The sequence below is a fragment of the Phyllobates terribilis genome, unplaced genomic scaffold (genome assembly GCF_046119375.1).
Source record: "Phyllobates terribilis strain yellow unplaced genomic scaffold, ASM4611937v1 Scaffold_10__3_contigs__length_209671492, whole genome shotgun sequence".
Lineage (NCBI taxonomy): Eukaryota > Metazoa > Chordata > Amphibia > Anura > Dendrobatidae > Phyllobates > Phyllobates terribilis.
This window is the reverse complement of record NW_027362770.1, coordinates 142,686,193-142,699,424: the sequence shown is the minus strand read 5'-3', so window position 1 is coordinate 142,699,424 and position 13,232 is coordinate 142,686,193. Positions and strand designations below refer to the sequence as shown.

Below are 13,232 nucleotides of genomic sequence, written 5' to 3'. Positions count from 1 at the left end.
TCAATCATAGTGCCCGGGGGTGATTACACCCGCACTTGGTCTAGTGAGTCTTGACTGTAATCATTCCCTGTACTGCTCCAATGAGGCTTGAGGGAGGATATTAGTTCATTTTCTCCATGTAGCCGCCGCTCCAGTATGGTAACCTAACATGATACTAACGCTATTTCCATTTTTAGCTCTGTATCTGCAGATAAATAGGGTTTTTGGATATGACAGGTTTCCTTAATAGGCATGCTTAATGAAAAGGAAGACCATTAAACTGTCATAGGAAACTTGTGGGTAGATTTCCGCAGTCATAGTTTTTCCATGCCTTTTGTCTTTGGGTGGCAAGAACCATGGTGGACCCTACTCTGGAGAAGATCTGTATTCTCTTCCAACAAGAAAATTGGTCAAGACCATAGAAAGGGCATGGATGAGAAAACAAGCAAGAGACCCTTCTTTTTTGGGGGTAGCAAAACTGGCATCACAACTGGGAGCCCATTTTAATCTAACGAACCCAATCTCCTCTATATCCTTTGCTTTTCTTGTTTCACGGTGAAGACCAAAATCAATGTAAATGGGTTTATATTTTTTAGATATACTTGACCTTACATAACAGGTCTCACGGTCATTCTATAGCCAATGGTCATAACTTCTTGTCTGACCATGCTTAATCCCAACTATTGATTCTGATATTAGGTTTAGCCATCTTGCTTTGTTGACTTTGTTGACTTTACTGTGATCTTTTAACTGACCTTGACTAATATATTACTAACTGCCTTCTTGATCCGTAATGTTAATAGCAAAGCCAGGCTAACTGGTGGAACATGTTGAATTTAAGCATCCATGGCTCCATTCATCAAGGAGTTTTTGCCTGTTTTCAGGCGTAAAACTCCTTGAAATTTTGGAAAATGTTCTCACCACTAGAATTTTTCAACTTTTGCCATGTTTATGCAAGTCCTGGCCAGTTCTACCAAAGTGGTAGGCACTGGGATGGGGCAGGGCAATGACACCTGACAAGTTCATCACAATTTTTGCCAGAAAAGTGGTTGGTGTACCATTCTGGCAGCGGCACACAGCAGTGGAAAGATGCCCAAAATTCATTAAAGATGTGCACTTCTACTAATAAATTAAGCCCATTGGCGTCCTAGTGACACGATCGCGAGATGCCAGTGGGTTCAAATGACGGATGGGGTCTGCCGAAGACCTCTTTGCCCGTCATAATTGTGCTACTATGAAAGTCAGCCTGTGGTATTGTTGTGTATAGTACAAGCGATTAGACAATCATAGATTTAAGTGACCAAAGTAGACTAAAAAATATAGTAAAAAGTTAAAAAAATGTTTTTAAAAATATGAAAAAAGTAAAAAAAATCTAAAAGTTCAAATCTTTCCCCTTTTTCCCATTAAAAATAAAGTAAACAAAAGAAAAAAATCACATATGTGGTGTTGATACGTTCGTAAAAGACCAATCGAATAAAATGTAAAATTAATTAACATGACTGGTAAATGGCATAATGAGAAAAAAAAACTAAATGCCAGAATTGCATTTTTTCGGCCACTGGAACACCTGATAAAAATACAAGAGACAATCAAAACATCTCAAAATGGTATAAATAAAAACGGCTGCTCACGGTTCAAAAAACAAGTCCTCACATAATCCCATTGACCTAGAAATGAAAACGTTATGGGTCTCGGAAAATGGCGACACAAGCAAATTTTTTATTTTTTTATCAATTTCCAATTTTTTTTTTCCCACTTCAAAACAAAAAAAATGATGCATGATTGATATCGCTGTAATTGCACTGACCTGGAAAATCATATTGCTTGGTCATTTTTACTGTATAATAAATGCTGTAAAAAAAAAAAAAAAAATTACGGAATTGCCCTTTTTTTGAAATCTCACAGCATTTAGAATTTTTTTTCACACTTTTCAGTAAATTACATGATAAAGTGGATGGAGTTATTCAAAAGTACAACTCGTCCTGCAAAAAACTAGTCCTCATGTGGTTATATCGACAGAATAGTAAAAAAGTTATGGCCCTTGGAAGAAGAGGAGGAAAAAAACGAGAGCGCAAAAAAGGAAAATCACCATGTCGTGAAAGGGTTTAAAGGAGATGAGCCGCTGCCAGAGGTGTTTAATATAGGCTTATTCCCCTTTTCCCGTTAAAAATACATGCATTCTCGACCAGACTAAGCATGCACGTGTATGATGAAATAGTATTTACTTATTTAGCAGCCTTCGACTCAATCTCAAGCCATGGCAACTTGATGGATGAACGATTTCTAGGAAGATTGATCTTCTGCAAGCCTATATAGGTCCACCAGGGACTTCTCCGCCGTTATTTTGATAGTATCAAGCCATTGGGTTGCTGGTCTTCCTCTTCGCCTTGTTACTGATATTCTTCCAACCATGATGTCCTTCTCCAGTAATTGCTCTCTTTCTATGATGTGTCCAAAATAGGCAAGTCGTAGCTTGGTGATCCTTGCTTGGAGTGACATGTCTGGCTTCACTTGATCCAAAATTAATAGCTGGTGGTGTGGCGCCCTGCTACGCACAGGTGCCACAGAACCCAGTAGGGTGCATGGACGGACTTCTCCACAAGAGGCCCTCACACATTCACACACCTCCACCCTACCACCTCACACCAGCTGAGGGAGCCCGTTAGGGACATATATATGGAGGGTGGAGCCAGGCAGTTCAGTTTTAGTCTGGGAGTCAGAGAGTGTGCTGGCACTAGACCAGTGAAGATGCAGCACGCTGGCTGCTGTGCTTAGGCGAGCCAAGGCCTACAGCACGTGTTGAGTTCTGAGGGCCCCGAGTGTGGCCAACGGCAAGGAGGAGAGGAGAGAGGAGTTGAGGGGGCAGAGGAAAGAGGAGTTGAGGGGGCAGAGGAGCTTACCAGGCTCACCCCGAACTATACACCGGACACCGGGTCCGCGCCTACAGGGTCCCTTTATACCCAGTAGGGACCACCGGATACCTGGAGGACTACAAGTCCCAGGTCAACCAACGCTGACTACCGTACCAGGGCTAGGAATCACGGAGGCCCCAGCGACCAGGGAGAGTGACCTCCAAGAGAAGGCCCTACCACCAGGTCAGCAGGTGCAAGAGAGAAAGAGAGACAGTAATTAAGCCAGGCCTAGCTCCAGGCAGGTCAGAAGCTTAGCAAGTGAAAGCAACGGATCAGGAGGCCCTATACCCGCTCACTGGGGAGAGTCCAGAAGTGCACCCTTAGTATCGAGTACCCTGGACCATACCTGCATCTACACCAGTAAAGGTACCGAAGCGAAACCCGTGTGAGTGTCTGTCATTTCTCCCTGAACCGTCCTGGCCGTCTCTCACCTGTACCACCATCCATTTCCCCACGCTGCCCTGAGGCCCGCTCCACCTGTGGGAAGCCGTTCCATCATAAGCTGCCCTAACATCTGCCTCAGAGAACTGTCACAGCGCTGGTAGACCTTACCAGGCACCACAGGTAGCGTCACAAACTATTCCAAAATCCCAAATAAACCCTTCCTTTTTGGTTGACCGCCCTGGGCCACGGACCGGGCCAGCCACCGTGATATCCCCCACCAGCATCCATAGGCCCGGCTGCCGAGTACCCCACTGCACCGGGGGCGCGTCAGTGGCCAAAGGAGCCTTCATCGAATGACTACTGAAAGTGGTAGGGCTCCTTACATTTTCTACTTCATTAGGATTATGACTACATTTTGGCTCAAACAGAACAATGGTGAACGTATAGAAAAATAAATCTAGTAATACATAATGGAAAAATACCAGAACAGAGATGGTTCTCATGACCTCATTGCCATTCAATTTTGGGTCCATAAACCGAATAGGCGGCTTGAAGCTTTAAGCTAGGATTCTGTAATGGTGGTCCATATTCTTTGGATAATTTTGGCTGCTAACCGGGGCAACTCTTTTAATATCTAGGTAAATTAACTCCACAGCTGTATCCTTATCATAAAACTGCTCCTAGACTAGATACAGTTATATGAAAAAGTTTGGGCACCCCTATTAATCTTAAGCTTAATGTTTTATAAAAATTGGTGTTTTTGCAACAGCTATTTCAGTTTGATATATGTAATAACTGTTGGACACAGTAATGTCTCTGCCTTGAAATGAGGTTTATTGTGCTAACAGAAAATGTGCAATCTGCATTCAAACAAAATTTGACAGGTGCATAAGTATGGGCACCTCACCAGAAAAGTGACATTAATATTTAGTAGATCCTCCTTTTGCAAAAATAACAGCCTCTAGTCGCTTCCTGTAGCTTTTAATGATTTCCTGGATCCTGGATGAAGGTATTTTTGACCATTCCTCTTTACAAAACAATTCCAGTACAGTTAAGTTTGATGGTCGCCGAGCATGGACAGCCCTCTTGTAATGATCCCACAGATGTTCAATGATATTCAGGTCTGGGGACTGGGATGGCCATTCCAGAACATTGTAATTGTTCCTCTGCATGAATGCCTGAGTAGATTTGGAGGGGTGTTTTGGATCATTGTCTTGCTGAAAGATCCATCCCCTGCGTAATTTCAACTTTGTCACTGATTCTTGAACATTATTGTCAAGAATCTGCTGATACTGAGTGTAATCCATGCGTCCCTCAACTTTAACAAGATTCCCGGTGCCGGCATTGGCCACACAGCCCCAAAGCATGATGGAACCTCCACCAAATTTTACTGTGGGTAGCAAGTGTTTTTCTTGGAATGCTGTGTTTTTTTGCCGCCATGCATAACGCCTTTTTGTATGACCAAACAACTCAATCTTGGTTTCATCAGTCCACAGGACCTTCTTCCAAAAGGAAATTGGCTTCTCCAAATGTGCTTTTGCATACCTCAGCCGACTCTGTTTGTGGTGTGCTTGCAGAAACGGCTTCTTTCGCATCACTCTCCCATACAGCTTCTCCTTGTGCAAAGTGTGTTGTATAGTTGACCGATGCACAGTGACACCATCTGCAGCAAGTTGATGCTGCAGCTCTCTGGAGGTGGTCTGAAGATTGTCATTGACTGATCTCACCATTCTTCTTCTCTGCCTTTCTGATGTTTTTCTTGGCCTGCCACTTCTGGCCTTAACAAGAACTGTCCCTGTGTTCTTCCATTTCCTTACTATGTTCCTCATAGTGGAAATTGACAGGTTAAATCTCTGAGACAGCTTTTTGTATCCTTCACCTGAACAACTATGTTGAATAATCTTTGTTTTCAGATCATTTGACAGTTGTTTTGAGTAGCCCATGATGCCACTCTTCAGGGGAGATTCAAACAGGAGAACAACTTGCAAGTGGCCACTTTAAGTAGCTTTTCTCATGATTGCATACACCTGGCTCTGAAGTTCAAAGCTCAATGAGGTTACAAAACCAAAAAAAGTGCTTTAGTAAGTCATTAAAAAGTAGGTAGGAGTATTTAAAACAAGAAAATGATAAGGGTGCCCATACTTATGCACCTGTCAAATTTTGTTTGAATGCAGATTGCACATTTTCTGTTAGTACAATAAACCTCATTTCAAGGCAGAAACATTACTGTGTCCAACAGTTATTACATATATCAAACTGAAATAGCTGTTGCAAAAACACCAATTTTTATAAAACAATAAGCTTAAGATTAATAGGGGTGCCCAAACTTTTTCATGTAACTGTATTTGTTGGTGGTCCATCAAAGCTCTTCTACTGGAGTCAGAATATGGACAGGTTGTCTCCTATTTTTCCCTCTCAGGATAGATGTTTTCCATAATGCCTGACAGCCACTCATCTTCCCTGTCCATGGAAATGACAACTATGTACAGACGAGCCAAATGCACATGTTAATAAGCCACAATTTTTGGCCAAAAAATTATTGAATCTATACCCATCTCTTGGGTTTCCGAAGGCAGCATTCTCATTAATCCGTCCTGCTCTGAGCAGCCATATCCCTAAGCAGACTGGATAAAGACACTGGGATAATGATTAGTGGAGGGTCACAAGGGGGTAAATGTTCCATGTGCTATTTTGCTGTCATTCTGCATAGTTTTACTGAAAGTATTGACGCTGTTCGGATCTGACTCTTCGCAGATGCAGTTAATGAGCCTGATGGGAATTTCAAATGTCTTAAAAGAGCAAAACACTTTTGAGCGGCCGGATCCTGCGAACTCCACGAAGTTCCTGATGCGAGTTCATTCTTACCAATTATCCTAATCAATAAATCGACTTCAGGAGAGAAATCACTAGCAGGAAAAAATAAGGGAGGTGGAAGGTTCTTGGTGGAAGAGGAGGTTCATAATGACTAAGAAGATCTGAGCATTACAATATTGTGCGCGGTAATAATATTAAGACACAACAAGACGTCTCTTCATATAAAGCGGAAAGGAATACAAAGAACATCTCTATCAACCTCCAGTGACCAGTGTGTCTGACTAAGTGATATTTCCCCTGGGTGGACAGAATGGATCTGACAGCGTTCAGTCTCGCACCTTCAGCCATTTACTGGCAAGCGTATGATTGCATCTCGTATAGCATCTTACAACAAAACCTTGAGTACTCTTTTACGGTTATTGGGACATGCTGCTCAATGTGTTTAACGCTTCACTTAATAAAAGCCAGGCACATTGCGTGACGGCTATGTCCTTCCACTGGCTCCAATTAAAGAGAACCTGACAGGGATTTTTTACATATGGAAATAGTTTTATGACCTTATAGGCATTTGTCCTTCAAGAAAAATTATCATTTTTTGGTAAAGATCCGATGTACCAATCATGAGAAATCTAGAGTAGAAGCCATATGCACTGGGGGTTTGGAAGAAGCACTTTAAGTACATTGACACGCCCCCACTTCCAACCTGATTTGCATATGTTCTCTACACTAGATTTCTCATGGTTGGAACAACAGATTTCGACAAAAAGGTGTCATTTTTATTGGGGGAAAAGCACCTATATAGGTATATCACTACCACCAGTTGTGAAAACCGTGCTGACAGATTCCTTTGAATATGCAATGTAGATAATATGGCGGAATTACATGTTGTAATGGGATAATCATGTGCACATTATATAACTTCATGGGACAAGCAAGGGCACATTTTAGAACTGTTTAACAATATATGCTCTGAACAGTGCCTGTATAAAATATGTGCCCCCTTTTGGATTTTTTTTTTATATTTTATTAGCCTTTTTATGTGAAAAAAAAGTCAGCGTGCGCTATTCTCTTCTGCTTCTCTGATAAGATTTACTCTTACAACTCAAAAGGTGTGTAAAAAAAACAAATGCCACATTGATACCATCCATACAGCATGTTTTGAAACGGACCTATTACTAACATTACATCGGAAGCCTTTTATACATTTTTTACTGGTGGAAGTAAAAAAATAGATCTAATACAAATGTCAAAAACGGGCACAAAAAACACTCTAAAGAGAAAACGTGACGCTACGCCTATCAGGTTGGTCACGCACTGAGAAGTTCACCGTGATGTGGTAGTGGGTTTTATACATTTTGATCACAATGTTGTTGGTATATGCAACAGTTATGGACTTCTTTGTTTGTGTGAAGGAGGACTTTATGCTGATCTGACAGTGGATGGCGATGTTGTATAAAGTTTCCTTGTTTACTGTATTGTAAAAGAAAAAAAGTCTCTCTTGTACTTTCTGTTTTGTTCTTACTTCCTGGTGCAGTACTGTGTGACTGTGCGTTTTTTCCTTTACCTCATGTTCTGAGAAGTAAAAGCTTGTTATACCATGTAATCTGCTCTGTGAAGTTTCTACCGCAACTGTGGGTATCCAGAAGCTGTGCAACAAATGTTAACTAAGAACATAGTTAATTTTGCTTAACTGTCATAGATCAATGTGTAATTTTTGGATGTGCGGTTCAGACCTTTTTTTCTACAGTTGTGGTATGAGGTGGAAAATTTGTTAATTTTTTTCATTTTGTTGATGGGTCAGTGTTAGCCATTTCTTTTTTCACGGACAGCACACTGACACATTATATTTTATGTGGATATTCACATTTGTGTTATCTTTTGATGACCACGATCCATATAGAAAAAAAATTAAAGAAAATTTGAGACAATGTACTGTTCTGACCTCTTTTCTGGAATAAGTGAAAAAAAATCAAACAAGTCATAAATTCAATGAAAATGAAAATCAAGGGCTATGGACACCATTCAGATTGAAATATAATGATTATTGCCTATGTTCCTTGTGCTGACAGACAGTGATGTTGAGAACTTCCAGAAGTATGTGCTTCTCCCTCCCTCTACCTGTATAGCCTGTTTTCCAGTTTTGGGTTTTTACCCCTGCACAGTAATATACAACCTATGTGAATCACCTGCACCCCTCCACACTACTTAGTGTGTACTTTCTTCCCTATCTACATTTTGATACTGACAGCCTATGTGATCTGATTTCGCTGAAGAATTTAATGCTTTCTCCAGTCCATGATCTGCCAAATACAACTTTTCCCTCTCCCTGTGGAGAGCAAATAAAACCGAGGCAGCTAGAAGCAGTGTACAGTCAGATCTAGGTCAAAGCAGCAGAAAAGCCATGTGTGTGAAGGACTTGCACAGACTCCACAACAACAAAACATTGGGACCTTATTTAGTGTAGGCTATTTACAAAATGGCCTAATTTTTCATTTTGGCAGCAAATGACTCTTTTGGATTGGGACCACACATGACACTTGAGGTTATCGAAACAGCCAAGTACATGTCTCGCTAAAGCCCCACACACACATTAGATAGACGAATGATAGTTCAGCCGATCGGCTTGTCTCCCAGAGAACAGAAAAATGAGCTGTCGAAAATCTGACGGGTGGATCCTTTTTTCCCCCTTTAATTTTTTGTCAAGGTAGAGTCAGGAGGCCAGCCTCCATACACATTAGAATGTCATCTGATATGCCAATATTGGCAGGTTCAACAGACTTTAGTCCAATCCAATTATGTTTGCATAGACCACTAGCTGACAAAAGACAAATAAGGGAAGAGCCAGTGTGCAAGAACAGTATATGGGCCCTTGCAGTCCAATAACTCATCATAATGCACAATTTCACCTATTTTGGAGGTCAAGATGGGCCCCCTTACTATGTGGGCCCCTGTGCAGCTGCCCAGGTTGCATCAATTATATGTCCACCCTGGCAGAGCAACTCCTGTCTTCTAAACAGAAAAACCAAATAGCTACTAGAAAAATTAGAAGGTGGAGACCCCCCCTCAGGTTTTCTTGATGGTGTACAACCCCACAGTTCATGCCCCATATGGCTTCCCGAAAATCTATTTCTGATATGACCACTATTCGACTGAAACCTACCCCAATAACATCATTCATCTCAGTTTCCAATTTTCTAGTTCTTTGTACATTATCATTGTTTTTATTCTAGTATTTTTGAGTATTTGCTATAATCTGCACCTCTCTAATATTTTTTAACTTTATTTTCCTATCTACTTACCCTTCAACCTAATTTTCCTACAAAGCTTCTGCAAATAATGTTGGTTATTTTTTTTTATGATGTTGGGTGATGAAACTACGATTTCAGTAGCCCGTTCTGCATACCAAAGAGAAAATTAATTTCAGAGTAATATTTGGCGAAGGATATTAGACGGCCTAATAATGCCTCCTATAATTAAGATTGGCTCTGGCTCATCCGTGTTGTACATTTAAAGTTTTTCTGCTGTGATTACGGAGAAAAGCTGCTGGTGTATACCCGCTGCATGTCTAAGAAATAGCACAGAAGTTTAGAACATTTTTTCTTTAATTGCTAATCACAATCTTATATTCCGCTAAGCTGACACTAATTGAGGACAGAAATATGGACTAAAAGCAATTTAAGAGTTAAATTACGTCAGCTTACATTATAAACGCTTTCCTGTAGTATATTCTATGCTTGTGGCTTTTCATGAACGGAGTCATACATGGTTTTGTCGGGGATGTTAGCACGTGACTGTAGAGACTTGTGATCGTCTGCAGTGGTCACATGGAAGTGGCAGACACGTCATTGCTGCAATACAGTTGAAAAGACTAACTGGACCACCAGAGCTATGATGGGTGAGGAATTTACTAGGGGAGTATAAAGTATTTTGGAATTTTTAGGACATTCCCTACTGTGTGGCCGACATTAAAAAATCTTGGGCCACTGCTTTAATTTGGCTTTTTTTGGTGATGTCACTGGCCTGTCAATACATGACCAGCTGCTCTCATAGTCCTGATCTCCGAGCATAGATTTAAAAGGGGTCCAAAAGAGCACTTATCAACAGGGACCCTCACTGATCCTGAGTGCCCCATTTGAGTAAAGCTATCTCCAGCAATCCCGAAGACAAAGTGGTGATGCTCATGCACACCAATCTCTTCATTTAAATGGGGCACTTCAGAACAGTCACGCTGGAAGGGTGGGGGATTTACTAGGCGAGTATAAGGTATTTCAATTTTCCATAAGCCATCTCTGCTGACTGTGTTGAAAGCCTTGGTCAAGTTGACAAAGGTCTTGAAAAGGTCACTGCATTGCTTCTGGCACTCTACCTGGAGTTGACGCACCATGAAGACCACATCTGCCCATGTTCAGTATGGAAGGCACACTGGCTTTCGGGTAGTAGATCTTGCTCAAGGTGCTGTGGAGGAGGCTGTTGAGCAAGAGGCGAGCCAGAATCTTCCCAGAAGTGGACAGAAAGCAGATGCCTCGAAGGTTGTCGCAAGATTGGCAGTTGCTTTTTCTCTTGTAGATGTGGTTTATGCTAGCATCTTTCAGCTGTTGTGGAACCTGTTCCTTTTTCCACATGGATTGTAATAGTTTAGTCATCATTTGCATCAGGACACGGCCGCCTGTTTTGTATTCCTTGGCATAGGTATAGCATCGTTTACCAGCGCTTGGCCACAGGAGAGTTGTTTTACTGCCTTCCTGACTTCATCTTCACTGGGAAGAACATCAAGGTCCTTGTTGATTTGTACCTGGCACATGTGAGCAATGGCCTCATCGTTGATAATGGCAAGATTATTAAGCACACTGTTGAAGTGCTCAGCCCAACGTTCCAGAATCTGTTTCTTTACTGTTAGCTTAGTTCCGTCCGCGTTGAGGAGAGATGAGGAGCTGAATGGTTGAGGTCCATATACGGCCGGTAGCGCATCATAGAAGCGCTTCAGCTTGTGGCTGGCTGCTAAAGCCCTTGATTTCGTCAGCCTTCTTGCTACACCAGCTGTTCAGCATCTCGCGTAGCTTTATCTATACATTTCTTTTTGTGCTGATAGAGGCATCCTTCATGGCTACTGAAGTAGGGTCGTTTTGATGAGTTTTGATTTGTGACTGCTGACGTCATGCTGATTGACAGCCGGCTCCCTGCTTCCTAACTGTGGGGAATTGGCAGTCAATCAGAATGACATCGGCAGTCATTCCCAGTTGTCAGAGCAGCCCAGAATAAGAAGAGCTTCTCTATTGACATTGAGAAGCTGAAATGCCAGCAGGAGCTATCAGAGACTGCTCTGTGGCAATACCGGGTAGAACAGGTAGGTATTTGTCTCTGTTAGTAGCTATCTGTCATGGTACTGTTGCAGGATATCCCAGGGCCAGGGGCTCCTTCTCTATCCTTAAAGCTAGGGGCGCCCTAGCTATCACTGCTCCCTGGATTACTTCTGATGGAGAAAAAGCCGGGGCCATGTGCCTTGCTGAGCTTCTAAATCAGCACTTATCTGTCCCCTCCCCCACCCAGGGAAGTAGGAAGTTGTAGTGTATAAAGCCCCCGTCACACTAAGTGAGCTCGCTAGCGAGATCGCTGCTGAGTCACAAGTTTTGTGACGCAAAAGCGACCTCAGTAGCGATCTCGCTACGTTTGACACGTAGCAGCGACCAGGCCCCTGCTGTGAGATCACTGGTTCTGTCGAAATGGTCTGGACCACTTTTTGATCGCTGAGGTCCCGCTGAATAGCATGCATCGGTGTGTTTGACACCTTACCAACGACCTCGTTAGCGACTCAGAACTGAGACACATAGGCGTGCATCGTTATACTGGTCGCTACGGGTCGCTGTATCGTTGCTGCGTCGTTGGGAAGATCTGACTGTTTGACATCTCACCAGCGACCACATAGTGACGCTGCAACGATCCCTGACAGGTCGTATCGTTGTCGGGATCGCTGTAGCGTCGCTAAGTTTGACGGTACCTTAAGACTACACAAACCAGACTAACAAGGGAAGATGTACAGGGATATAAGAAAATACCAATCATACCAATGGGCTAGGGCTAGGGTTAGAGATAATGTAAAGAAATTGTTACATAAAAAATACAAATATTTTACAAAGAGTAAAAAAAATACATAATTGTTTATAACAATATACAATTGTTTTTTTAAATTAGGGGGCACAAAATATTTGCCTTGCCCCTGGGCACTGGCAACCCATGTCACATCACGCCACTTTTAGTAGTGTACAAAATTTAATTCATTAAAATGAATACAAAATAATCCAAATTTATCACTGTCCTACCGACCTCCATATTTTCTTCCGTGAACCACCAACTAAATAGTGACTGTGTACTATGATGCTGCAAAGGCCCGGCCACGGTGATTGACCTAATTTAGTGGTCAGTAATGATCTAGGCAGCTGTGCCTCAAAGATTAGAGGAGCACTTTATCCTAAGTGATCGCAGTTTATGAAAGATTCCTATAAACAAAGCAAAAATGTGCAAAGAAAAGAGAATTCTCAGTCCTACCGTTCTGAAGTTCTGCCGAGGAGAGAAAGCTTTCCTAGTAAATTGTGTCTGTAGTGTATGGGCTATTTCCAGCAGAGGAGATGACATATATAGAACAGTGCCCTCCCTTTATGACTGGCGTGTGTACTGTATGTCTGTCCCATCTGTCATTACCGCACCTGCTGCCCTCTGTACTGGGCTCTCGCTGCATCTGGAAGTGACATTACACAATGCAGTTCTCCATAGTTCTGCCAGTGTTATTAGGAGGAAACCGACGGGACGCTGCTATTAAAATGCATCTCAAGAAAACAGAAAGAGACTTAAAATGCAATTCCATCTGTTATGTATGTGCGTAAATGCCAATATTGTATGGGAAGTGGGCAATTTACCAGGTGCTGGATGCCAAGATTTGCACCAACAAGCCTCTGCCATGGCCATGTTGTTTAGACAGGACTAATATAATTCATGTTGAATGGGGATTAAAAATGGGAGAACCTAAATACTATATTCCAAATTTCAGATGTACATTTATAGGGTACACATTTTATAGTTGTTTATATGTCGGGAGCATTCTCTCAACTTCTTCGACAGAACAACACATGACTTCCAGTATGTCTGCAA

General features: G+C 42.0%; 1 protein-coding gene across 1 annotated transcript in view; it reads right to left on the bottom strand.

Annotated features, from left to right (window-relative positions):
- The window catches only part of SGCD (sarcoglycan delta), a 1,005,043-nt gene extending 992,364 nt beyond the window's left edge, over nucleotides 1-12,679 (bottom strand). Inside the window, exon 1 of the mRNA XM_073649870.1 lies at nucleotides 12,633-12,679. The gene's annotated coding sequence lies outside the window, so the exon portion shown is untranslated. The remainder of the gene's footprint in view (nucleotides 1-12,632) is intronic.
- Between the last annotated feature and the right edge of the window lie 553 nt (nucleotides 12,680-13,232).